This window comes from Aedes aegypti, chromosome 3 (genome assembly GCF_002204515.2).
Source record: "Aedes aegypti strain LVP_AGWG chromosome 3, AaegL5.0 Primary Assembly, whole genome shotgun sequence".
NCBI classification, from domain to species: domain Eukaryota; kingdom Metazoa; phylum Arthropoda; class Insecta; order Diptera; family Culicidae; genus Aedes; species Aedes aegypti.
Window position 1 is genome coordinate 38,691,858 of NC_035109.1, and position 13,748 is coordinate 38,705,605.

A 13,748-nucleotide genomic window follows, 5' to 3' on the forward strand; every position below is an offset into this window, starting at 1 on the left:
AGCGAGTAATGGTTGGACATAAGTCTTGACATCACGCGAATGAAATCTCGACTTATGTCCAAACCTTTCCACCAGGCTCGCAAGGAAACTCTAGGAATTATGGAATGTAACCACCGTCCCAGTTGGCCATTTAGCCAATCGCTTTGCCAACCGTGAAGAGAACTTTGACGTACTAAATGAAAAAAATCATCGTGTGAAATTCGTCTATCATAAATCTCACCTTCCTCAGCGCCCACCTTTGCGAGAGAGTCCGCCTTCTCATTGCCATAAATTAGGCAATGTGAGGGGACCCATACAAAGGTAATCTTGTATGATCTTTCGACCAGTGCACACATCTGCTCTCTTATTTTTGTAAGGAAGTAAGATGCATGCTTTACGGGTTTCATCGATCGGAGTGCCTCGATTGAACTGAGACTATCCGAAAAGATGAAGAAGTGGTCTGCGGGCATGTTTGAGATCATCCCCAAAGCGAAGTTGATTGCTGCCAGCTCAGCAACATAAACCGTGCAAGGTTCCTGAAGTTTTCGGAAGGCGGAAGAATTTTCATTGAAGACACCGAAACCAGTGGATCCATTTATACGAGACCCGTCAGTGAAATATCTCCTGTAGGAATCAACATTCTGGAACTTTGCGTTGAAAATACGTGGAATAGTTATACATCGAAGTTGATCTGGAATTCCATGAATAGCTTGTTTCATGGACACATCATATTCAACAGAGGAACTGTCATTGGTGAAGCGTACACGTGGAGGGTTATAACATGGAAGGCTAATGTCAGATGACATGTAGTAGAGATAAACTCTCATGAATTTTGACTGAGTGTTCAGTTTGAGCAATTCTTCAAAGTTTTCGATGACGAGTGTGTTGCTCACTCCACACTTAATAAGTATTCTTAGCGAGAGCTCCCAGAATCGGTTCTGTAGCGGTAAAACCCCTGCCAGAACCTCTAGGCTCCCATTATGTGTTGAGTGCATACACCCTAAGGCGATACGCAAACAACGATATTGAATTCGTTCCAATTTAATCAAGTGGCAGTTTGCTGCTGAGAGAAAACAGAAAGAGCCATACTCTAGAACAGAGAGAATGGTTGTTTTATAGAGTTTTATGAGGTCTTCCGGGTGAGCACCCCACCATGTTCCGGTAATTGTTCGTAGAAAATTGATCCTTTGTTGACATTTTTCCGTTAAATACCTAATATGAGTTCGCCAAGTGCCTTTTGAATCAAACCAGACCCCAAGGTATTTTGAAGTCAAAGACTGGTCGATGTCTGTTCCCAAAAGCTTAAGCTTTAGTTGGGCAGGATTCCGCTTCCGTGAAAATACTACCAGTTGAGTTTTTTGCGGAGCAAACTCGATCCCTAAATTTCTAGCCCAAGTGGATAGATTATCAAGGGAATTTTGCAATGGTCTTTGCAAGATTTCCGCTCGTGGGCCCTTCATAGAAACCACAGCATCATCTGCAAGTTGTCTTAGCGTGCATGGTTCTTCCAAACAGTTGTCAATATCTTTAACATAAAAATTATAAAGCAAGGGACTCAGACATGAGCCTTGGGGAAGGCCCATATAGCTAATTCTGGAAGTTGTCAGTTGACCGAGAGTGAAGCTCATGTGTTTTTCTGACAACAGATTGTACAAGAAATTATTCAATATTCCAGGTAGTCCACTATTGTGCAAATTTTCTGACAATATTTCTATGGAAACTGAATCAAAAGCGCCCTTAATATCCAAGAAAACCGAAGCCAATTGCTCCTTGTCCGCAAAGGCTAGTTGAATATCTGATGAAAGCAACGCTAGACAATCGTTTGTTCCTTTGCCCTTGCGAAAGCCAAATTGTGTACTGGAAAGCATGTTGTTTGATTCGACCCAGTGATCGAGTCGGGATAGGATCATTTTTTCTAACAATTTCCTTAAACATGATAACACAGCGATCGGGCGGTACGAATTATGATCAGACGCTGGTTTCCCAGGCTTTTGAATAGCTATTACTTTGACCTGTCTCCATTCAGGTGGAACAATGTTGTGCTCCATGAATGAGTTGAACAGGTCAAGCAACCGTCTTTTAGCGATATCGGGGAGATTTTTAAGAAGATTGAACTTAATCATATCGCGTCCCGGAGAGGAGTTGTTTGATGAAAGAAGAGCCATAGAAAATTCCAGCATAGTGAATGGTCTGTCCAAAGAATCGTCTCTTGGAGTTTCCCAAAAAGGCGGATGAGCTGGAACTGAGTCAGGACAGACCTTTTTTGCGAAGTTGAATATCCATCGGTTGGAGTATTCGTCACTCTCATTTGAGGATAAGCGGTTTCGCATGTTGCGAGCCACTCTCCAAAGCGTCGTCATTGAAGTTTCTCGTGAGAGGCCATCGATAAAACGACGCCAATAGCTACGCTTCTTCGCTTTAATAAGATTCTTCAGTCTTTTTTCGAGCTTCGAGTACTCTAAATAAAGTTCTGAGGTACCATATCTACGAAAAGCTTTGAAGGCATTAGATTTTTCTCGATACAACTGAGTGCATTCATCATCCCAACCAGGCGTGCCTGGTCGTCTTTTGAAGGATGCACTTGGAACTCGTTGTTTTTGGGATTCTAATGCACTTTTATAAATCAATTCTGTTAGGAATCGATACTCATCCAACGGTGGGAGAGTGTTGAATGATTCGATACCGAAAGTTACCGCTGATGCAAATTTTTGCCAATCGATATTCCTAGTGAGGTCAAAAGGAACCTGAATTGACTGTTCTGACCTTTCAAGATTATTTCTGATAGAGGTTATTATGGGCAAGTGATCACTACCATGGGGGTCATCAATCACCTTCCACATGCAATCGAATGATAGTGAACTTGAACCCAAAGATAGGTCAATGCGGCTTTCTTTGCCGTCGGATGAAATACGTGTCGCTTCACCTGTGTTCAAAATGTTCAAGTTGAAATCGTCGCATAAGTCATAGAAAATAGCCGCTCTATAATCGTCATAAGATTCGCCCCATCCAGTACCATGTGAGTTCATATCACCCAGTATTAAAACTGGAGATGAGAGCATGGAGACTGCATTCCAAAGAAGACGGCGGTTTATTGAAACTCTTGGAGGAATGTAAACAGAAGCTACGCAAAGATCTTTACCCTTTACGTTTATTTGGCAAGCAACGATTTCTATGCCTGGATGAGTCGGGATGGGGATTCTGTAGAATGAATGGCACTTTTTGATCCCTAAAAGCACACCCCCGTAATTGACGGGGTTGGTGGTCTAATGGCTATCGCTTCTGCTTTGCAAGCAGAAGGTCGTGGGTTCAATCCCAGGCCCGTCCCTTTCACATATTTGTAGCACTCTTCCTAATAGCTGTCTTTCTCTATCTCTCTGCGTCATTATGGCGCAAACATAATCAGTTCTATCTATCGCTAGAATTGAATATATCGACTTAACCGCTTACCACAGTGGTATCCATACGGTCGAATACCTCATCCATCACTAACAAAACACTCCTACTTCCAAGGTAGCTGTGGGAAATGCAGGAGATTCTCCGGTTTTCTAGTAACAACGGCTAACTAATTAACTTCCTTTCTCTCCCCGGTGGACATAAGGACGTGGCCGGCGCCGTTATCAATCGAGAAATATCAAGGGTAGTGTTATTGTACATTGAAGATGGTAAAAACAAGCTAAAACCCAAGCTTCATCTGAGTGGTTCTCTGTGCAATATCACTATCCTGATTGATCACGGAGTAGCAACTACGAAGTGTATGTTCCATCAGTTGATCGTTGATCGATCGTTGATCCTAAAAGCACACCCCCGTAATTATCATCTCGATCCTGGCGTATAATGTTAAAGTCGTAGAAGTTAAGATCATCTTCAGAAGAAAGCCATGTTTCACAGAGTGCAAATATATCACAATCGGAATTGTGAAGCAAAAACTTAAATGTGTCTAATTTAGGTTTTAGACTATGACAGTTCCACTGTAGCACAGTTATCATATCTTGTACCTCACTTGATGAATTAGCCATCGAAAGATATGATCGAAGCAAGGAGGGGCCACGAAATAGTTAATTCCCTGAGATACTCTTCTATTGCGGGGAGAAAAAGGTCGAGTATGCCTCTGAATGAGTCTGAAACTCCGAGAGCATTACATATGCGATCCACAAGGGCCGTAAAAGTTAACAGTCCTCGCTTAGCCCGGGGGGTTTTCGAGGAAGAGCGAGGGACTTCAGTAGCTTTTTTCTTGCTATCTTGTCTAGAGCTTCTTTTCGAAGTGTATTTAGTCGGTGGAGGCGGGGGCGGCAGATCTTTGCTGCAACACGGAACGGAAGCATCAAAGACCTGTTTCTTCGGGATTTTTAAATTTGCCCCACCTCCTTTGGGATTAGGCAAACTTCTGAGGGAAGATTTCAATACCTTACGGCGCAGTCCCGGAGAAGATGGAGACTTTCTTTTACCGGGTGCGTGTACCTCCGAAGAATCTCCCCCATCGGTTTCGTCGTCGTTCGCTTCATCGGAAGACAACTCTTGAAAAGAGTTACCAACTGGGATGGCTGATGAAGACTCTTCTGCGGATTTTTTTAAAGATTTTACCATTTCCGCATATGTCTTCTTGGAGCGCTTCACAATGGAGCGACTCTCATTTCGAATGCGCCTTTTGTATGCCGGGCACTTCTGCAAGTCATGAAGATCCTCACGACAGTAGCTGCATTTTACAGCTTCCTGTGTGCAAGCATCTTCCAAGTGAGCTTGGTTGCATTTGCCACAACGGGGCTTGTTGTCGCAAAAGCTAGCACTATGACCAAGCTGTTTGCAGTTGGTACAATTAAATACCTTCGGCACGTATAGGCGCACTGGGTAAAAAACACTATCGATGCAAACAAATTTCGGGAGAACGGAACCAGGAAAAGTTACACGAAACGAGGCTGACGGCGAAAACACTTTCTTATTTCCTTCCATGGAAACTGATTGCAATTGTTTACAATCCAGTATAGCCACATCAGGAATGGACCGGTTCTCAAAAATGCCTTTGCCAGTCTTAATGTCTTCACATGTCAGACTCGCGTCGATAATTTTCCCTTCCACCTCGACCTCTCTGGCGGGTATGTAGATAAAGTACTCCACAGTAAAAGCCTCATGCTGAGCAATCTCATTCGCTGCTTTGTAACTAGGTGCAGTTACACGCAGCTTGGATTGCTTCACTTGGTGAATAACGGTCCCAGGATATTTACGCGTCAGCTCTCTAGAGATCGAGAGCACATTCAAAATCTTATTTTTGCGCCGGAAATAGACAACCCAAGGCCCAGCCGAAGACGGTTGATAAAACCGCGTTCGAGCAACGAGATCTTTAGGAGGCGTATCGCCTCCATCCGATTCGTCCATTGGGAAAAGAATTCAACCGTAACCAAATAATAAAAAAAAATAATAATAAAAAAAAAAAACAAAAAAATGCAGAAAAAAAAAAAAAACCTATCAGTGGACTATTTTGTACACACCTCCCCTAAATAGGCAGAATAAATTAAAAAAAAAAAATCGAGAAAAAAAAACTTAACCAATCTGTGGGCTATTTTGTACCCAACTCCCCTATACGGCCGAAATTGCACCGGGAGAGAGACAGAGGAGAAACAACAAACAACCTTGAACTCAACACTGTTTGTTCGGAGATGCGAAAGCAATTCAATAGGTGTGGAGTAGGTATACAAATTGATACTTATCCGTTCCCGTTCGATGACCGCTGCTGGTCTGCTACACTGATGTATGCGGGGAACCAATCACCGGGGGATGATGGTGATAATATCAATCAAATGGTGGCACGATACCAGTTGACCTTTGCCAATCTGGTTCGCTTCCTTCACGGTGCGCGGTCTATAGCACTACAGAAGTAAACTGCACTGGTAAAAACCCACTCGGGCGGTGGGAGAAAAAACCAAAAAAAAAACTACCGTCTGCCAAAGACTGAACTGTCTTGTTCAAGCGCACAGCAAGGAATGACCGACAATTTTTGTCGCATAGGATTCATCGAATGTAGCGCGGTTGTTGCACCATGGCCAGATTCATTTCCCGAGCGCGTGCACGGAAAGAAATAACAATTGTGAAAATTTTCTTAAATCCTTAGCAGAATTTTCTGAAAATCCCTCTTGACTTCAAATGGAAATCCTCCAAGAAAACTACCGGACAGTCACTGAGACTTTAAAAAAATACCTATGAGATTCTTTGATTACTGATTTCTTTTTCTGAGCATCTTTTGAAAGTGACTTTTAAATGGTTCTGGAAATTCCATTTGAAATTATTCCGTAAATCTTTCTGGAGCTCTTCTGGACATCGTAATTATTCTGGAAAATATTCATGAAATCGTCTGGATGTCTGTGACTTTTCATTGAATCTTCAGGGGTTCTTGCGAAATAACTTCTGGGATTCTTTTGGATATCACTGTAAAAAAAACATTCAAAATCCATTCGAAATTCTCCTGAGATTGTTTCAGGAATTTACGAGAATCCTTAAAATAATTCCTTTAGAAATCTCCCTGATAATATTTTAGTGATTTCTCTGTGGTTCTTCTGTAAATCGACCAAGGATTCTTCCGGAAATCCTCCTTTAATTCCAAAGGAGAATTTTCAGAAGGGTATTTTTAAGAATCCTGTATATTTTTCCCTAAGAATCTCAATGTATTTAAACAAAATACCAGGACAATTTACGGTTGAATCCCACAAAAACTTCCGGTGGAATTCTTGAATGCTTATCATTCAAGCAGAATTCCAGTCGTATTTCCGGATGAATTTCGGCAGGTTTTACGGAAGAATCCCAGCAGAATTTCTTGAAAAATTCCAGTAAAATTTCTGGAAGAATCTTTGAAAGATGTTTTGAAGTCCTCCAGCAGGATAACAGAAAGAAATCTGGGGGTATTGTAGAAGAATTTCCGAAAGAATCCTAGAGAGATAGTCGAAATAATAACAGTTTTCTTGAAAAATTCAGGAAACTCCCAGAGTCTAGAGGTAATTCGGGAAGAATTTCTGCAAGAATCCTTAACAGAAGGATTTGAAGGATCCTCAGAAAGATTCTCGAAAGTATCCCAGAAGGCTTCCCGAAAGAATGCTAGAAAGATATCTGGAAGATTTCCTACAGGATTTTTGGAAGAGTCCCAGACAAATTTCAAGAATATGGACGTAAAAATCTCAGTGGCATTTCTAGAATAATTTCAGAAAGATTTTCGGAAGCATCCTCGAAAGTATTCTAAAGGGATTCCGAAAGCATCTCAGGTGATTTCCGGAAGAATACCAGAGGTATTCTCATAATAATCCCAGAAGTATTTCCGGAAAAAGGCCAGAGTTATTTTCGGAGGAATTCTCGACGAATTTGTAGTAGAGTCGTAGTACATTTTTTGGCAAAATCCTCTAAAAATATCCAGAAGAATTGCATCAGGATTTTTGTTAGAATCTTCCATTGAATTTCCGAAAGAATTTCGATTCGAATTTGATTTCCAGGATTTCAAAAGTAATCCTTAAGGAGATAAACGCAAACTCACATACAGATTTATGCAAATATTCCAATAAGATGTCCAGAAGAATCACAAAGGATATCCGAAAGAATCTCAGATATAGTACCGGAATGCTAACGATGTTTTTTAGATGAGTTCAAAAGCGATATCTGTAAGTATTCTGTGATTTCCAGAAGAACTTAGAGAAAAATCAGAAATAATCTTTAGATTTCCAGAACAATCCCAGAGAGGTTTTGAAGGATTCATAAGTGATTTAAGGAAGAATCCCAGGAGGGAAATTCCATAGAATTCTAGAGTAATTTCTGGTCCAATGTCTTTTTATATGCTGTATCAATATTTACAAGTAATTATAATAAACAAGTATTTATGGAACAATAACAATTTTAATTTATCGCCATAATTGAACGACAATTTTTATTAGAATGTGCATCCACCACATCATCCCTCTCAGAAGGATTGTGATTCTAAATATTTTTTTTGCGGTGATTCAGAATTGTAATCACATACTAGTTTAATTGTATGTGGTGTCATTCAATATTTAAAATAAGATTCGTTAAGCCGAACATGTTGATCCTTCGACGTGAACCAACGAGCATTGCTTGAAATAATGAGATTTTTTCGATTACTTTGATTACTGATTTCTTTTTCTGAGGATCTTCTAAAAGTTACTTTCAAATGATTCCGAAAATCCCGTTCGAAATTATTCCATGAATCTTTCTGCAGTTCATCTGGACATCGGAATTATTCTGGAAAATATTCATGAAATCTTCTGGATGTCTGTGAATATCCTTTAAATCTTTCAGGGATTCTGGCGAAATAACTTCTGGGATTCTTTTGAAAATCACTGTAATTTGGATTTAGAATTCTCATGGGATTATTTCAGATATTAACGATAATCCTTCATACAGAAGTGATGTTTCTGTGAATCGCCTTGGAATTCTTCTGGAAATCCTTCTATAATCCCAAAACAATTCTCAGAAAAATTTTCAGAAGGATATTTTTAAGAATCTCAATGGAATTTCTGAAAAATACCAGAACGATTTACGGTTGAATCTCACGAAAACTTCCGGTGGAATTCTTGAATGATACCCGGAAGAATGACAGTCGTATTTTTGGATGAATCTTAGCAGGTTTTACAGCACAATCCCAGCAAAATTTATTGAAAAATTTAGAATAGAAAGATATCCGAAAAAAAAACTCCAACAGGATTTTTGTAAGAGTCCCAGGAGTATTTCAAAGATATTGGCGTAAAAATCTCAGTGGAATTTCTGGAAGAATTTCAGAAATATTTCCGAAAGCATCTCAAGTCATTTTTGGAAGAATACCAGAGGCATTCTCATAAGAATACCAGAAGTATTTCCGGATAAAAATCTAGAGTTATTTTCGGAGGAATTCTCGAAGAATTTCTAGTAGAGTCGTACATTTTTTGATAAAATCCTCTTTAAATTTCCAAATGGATTGCATCAGGATTTATGGTAAAATCTTCCATAGTATTTCGAGAACAATTTTCAAGAATTTCAAAGAATTTAATTTCCTGGATTTCAAAAGTAATCCTTAAGAAGATACACGCAAAATCACATACAGAGTTCTGCAAAAAAATCCAAAAAGATGTCCAGAATAATCGCAATGGGATATCCGAAAGAATCTCAGAAGTAATACCGGAATGGTAACGTTTTTTTTTTGGATGAATCCCAAAGCGATATCTGGAAGAAAATTCAGAAATAATCTCAAGATTTTCAGCAGAACAATCCCAGAGAGGATTTGAAGGATTCATGAATGATTTAAGGAAGAATCCCGGAAGACGCTCCCAAAGAATTCTAGAGTACTTTCTGGAACATTTTTATTTTCATATGATTTATATATAAAAATACTTTGATCCAAATATATTTCTTGTGTAGCATTAAGTTTAACTACAGACATAGCTCGTAACATCAATAATAAATTAAATTTATAAATCTTTTAAACACATCCAAATTAAATAACAGTTCAAAGAGTAAAATACCATTCTCATGAGTTTTTGAGAATCATATGGTCGGTGTTTAGACAGACCAGACTAGATGAATTTTGGAGCTCTAAGGATACGTAAAGAACTCCATCAATTTTAAATCTTCCATGTTATTTTGATACAAATGTATCATCAAATAGATAATTTCCATTATTACAGTAAATATCTATAATATTTTGATGTTTCACATGTTTGGGGTACATTTTTCTTACTCGATTGAAAAAAACACTTGGTTCAGTCTGTCTGAACACCGACCATATCTATGTTTGCTATTTGATATTTAAATACTTGAATTGTGCTGTATCAATATTTACAGGTAATTATAATAAATAAGTATGTATAGAACAATAACAATTTTAATTTATCCCCATAATTGAACGACAATATTAATTAGAATGAGCCTCCCCCACATCATTCCTCTCAGGAGAATTTTGATTCCCAATATTTTTTTTTGCGGTGGTTCAGAATTGAAAATATCAAAAGTCTATTGTAATCACATCCTTTTTGTTCAATTGCATGTGGTGTTATTCGATATTTAAAATAAGATTCGTTAAGCCGAACATGTTGATCCTTCCACAAGAACCAACAACAAGCATTGCTTATGTTAAGAGATTTTATCGTAATGCACAACCAGCCTAAACGTTCTTCCCCTTTTGTATATGTACTAATTATAATTTCAAATTATTTTAATTAAATTAGTTGTGTTGTCTACTATTGTACACGGCAATATGTTTCAAAATAAGTGGAGCTGCTTTTAAAACAAACTTTAACATCGATCAACCAAACCATAGAATATCCAATAGCGAAAAAATAATAATAATAACCGATCATTGCAAATCGAGCCGAACTGGCGCTCTTTCCGTGCGCACGCGCTTTCTGCAGAGCTGTCAAACAGACTTTTGTGCCTTCCTTCTTTCGCTCTCCTTCAACTCAACAACTCAGCACGATCCACCTCGCGGTGGATTGGTGAGCTGTCTGGTTGTTGCAGATGAACACTTATCGTGTAGCGTGACATCATCATTGACAGTAAGCGTGCAACTCACCAGACAAACGATAGGTGTAATTAACAACTGGACTTAGGTCTAGAAGGATCTATGTAGCCTTTACCCAGATTGTGCAGTAGTGCTGTCCACTTTTTCAAAAATGTTCTCTGATTCTCAAGTCCACACACACATTCTGATTGAAAAGAAAGTTACTGGTCCAAATTTCCGCCAAATTCGTTAAAATTTTGAGGTGCATCAAATCGATTTTGTGTTTTTCGAGTATTTTCAAACCTCAAAAAATCATAACTCGACATAAACCATCAGAAAAGAATTCTCTTAGCACGAATCAAAAGATGTACATGCCTGCTACAACTCCTCTGAACAACGTTTACTGATAAAACCTAATTTTATCTATGTAAAAATTCCAATTGTACCTTCAAGTTCTTAAAAAGAGCGTATTTTTAATGGTTTTCGTTCTAGAACACTCGTATTTACGTTTTAAATAAGAATGTACAAAACTGCAACATATTCTCTAGAGTCTTATGATCATTTCATTCTTACACGTCAAAGCTGTAGGAAATGAAGAGAAATTATAAAAATTCTAGAAAGCTAAATTCGTCCCAAAAACTAGCTCTATGATGGCATTTATGCTTTGGCGCGCATGTTGTTGGGTCGCACTGATTTTATTACGAAAAAACTTGTTTGTTTACCCCCGCGGTGAGCGGTAGCCCAGGCAAATTGCAAGGACGTCAAGCTACTACGTTCAGTGCAATTGCGCGCCAATGCTGGATTGTTAGTTTTTAGGACGATTTTGACTGTCTCGAATTTTAATAATTTTTCCTCAATTTCTACAGCATTGACGTGTAAGAATCGAATGATCCCAAGACTCAAGGAAATATGTCGCCGTTTTGTACCTTTCGATTTGAAACATATATATGGTTGTTCTAGTACAAAACTGACGAAAATTCATATTTTTTTTCAGAACTTCAAAGTACAAAAGGATTTTTACATAGATAAAGTTAGGCTTTACCAGTAAACGTTGTTAAGAGAAGTTGTAGCAGACATGTTTATCTTTTGATTCGTGCTAAGATAATTATGTTCCGATACGTTTGAGTCGAGTTATGAATTTTTGAAGTTTGAAAATGCTTGAAAAACACAAAATTGATTTGATGCACCTCTAAATTTCAACGGGTTTGGCTGAAATTTGAACCGGTGACTTCTTTTTGGATGGCAACCAGAATGTGTGTGTGTGTGGACTTGAGAACCAGAGAAAGTTTTTGAAAAGTGGACAGGCCTATTGCGCAGCTAACATCGGTAGCCCAGATTAGAGTGAAGGCACCTTTACTCAGAAATGATCAACTACTACACTTTTTACCCACAGACTTGCGGAGGCAACAGCTCTCTTTCACACGGCATCACGTTTTCAGTCTTAGTCTACCTGCTTGCTCCTTACGGGCTTTGCTCGTTTGGCTGTGTCTATAATGTGGGTCACTTTGACATCAATCTGGGTAAGAGTGCATATTGTCGCTGCAGTTGAAAATCAAAAACATTACTAGCGAAGTTGGATTTTTCTCCGAAACGATTCGTTAAACCTAACTTCGAAAGTAGTACGCTGTATTCGCAAAATGATGCGCTATACAGCGCATTACTTCCGAAGTTAGGTTTAATGTATCGTTTCGGAGAAAATCCAACTTCGCTAATGGGGTTTTTCGGTTCTCAACTGCAGCGCCAATATAACCAGATTCACGCGAGAGTGAAACCAAGTCTACATATCGAACTGTCAAACCAGTTACCTATCGAGCACGCCAGCATAATTCTGAAAACAAAGTTCAAAAGAAGAAGAACAACAACACAAGTAAGAAATCTCTTCGCGTGACTCTGGAAAATCAAAAGTACTCAAAAATGAGTCCATTTCACGCAACTCGCTAGTTCCGTGTGGGAAGCCAAAATTGAGTACTTACTATAGTACTCAATTTTGAGTACCTGCTCTATTGTTAGCGTTTGGTACTTTTTACTCAACCAAACCGTACGAAAAGAACCCAAAAATGGATATTTTCAACACAAAAGAAGGGTTTTTTCACGTTCAATTTTGAGTTCGTATTAAACTACTTATGGAGCAACTACCGAAAAGCTAAACATTACATATAATTTGCAATTGGATTAGATGGACAAATTGATGTGAAGATTTGCGAAAAAGTTACACGTCTTCTCAGTGAGAATCGAACTCACGACTCCCCGATCTCTAGTTGGGGCGCGTTAACCACTACGCCATGAGAGGACTCATGAACGCAGAAGTTAACCTGAATTCATAATTAAAACAAGTATTTATCGAGCAACGGACTCATGTTCCGTAACCGGTCGTTTGAGAACGTCGCGACCCATTGGAAGCCCACACAATAGAAACCTCAGCCAGCGCAGTTGCTGGCTAGTGTAGTGTGCTATTCCTATATCTAAAAAACAATGCGCTCTCGGGCTAGGCATTGGATATATATAGAAAGCGTTGTGTTTGGATGGGCATCTAATTCTTCCGAAAGAGGTGCACTTTGCGAAAGAGGACCACGTGATTATTGAGCTGAAATCGAATTCAGGTTAACTTCTGCGTTCATGAGTCCTCTCATGGCGTAGTGGTTAACGCGCCCCAACTAGAGATCGGGGAGTCGTGAGTTCGATTCTCACTGAGAAGACGTGTAACTTTTTCGCAAATCTTCACATCAATTTGTCCATCTAATCCAATTGCAAATTATATGTAATGTTTAGCTTTTCGGTAGTTGTTAAACTTCCACTCGGCTGGTTGGCCGTAAACCACGATTCATAATTAAAACAAGTACTTATGGAGCTTTGCAAAGATTTTTAGAGTATCGTGCAAATGTTCGATCGTTAAAAAAAACACAATGGTCACTAGACTGATGCAAATTTTGAAGTTTTTGCTCCCCTATGCTTAAACGATGTCAATTATGATGAAAATGATCCTCCCAAAATTTGAAATGATTCGGATGAAATTTGGTTGTGCACACGTTATTTGAAGTTTATATGGAAATTACTATGGAAAAGGCAAACCTTTTGTGTTCAGTCCTCTAACTGCTCATCATAATAATCTATGGAAAAGTGAACACACTCATCTCATGTGAAAACTTCCCAGCTACAATTTTGTAGAAGACCACATTTCGATGGGACGTAAAGATAATTTGTTTTTATTGATGACGAAGTCTAAATCATGCTGAGATGATCATTCAATCACTTTCAGAGCAACACTGCTTTTTTGCTGTAGAACATAGTAGCCTGGATTACTTTGATCTAT

The 13,748-nt window shown here is 38.9% G+C and overlaps 1 protein-coding gene across 8 annotated transcripts in view; it reads left to right on the top strand.

Moving 5' to 3' along the window:
• LOC5580263 (histone-lysine N-methyltransferase setd3) overlaps positions 1-13,748 on the top strand; it is a 477,985-nt gene that overhangs the window by 392,572 nt on the left and 71,665 nt on the right. The gene's annotated exons all lie outside the window — the stretch shown is intronic.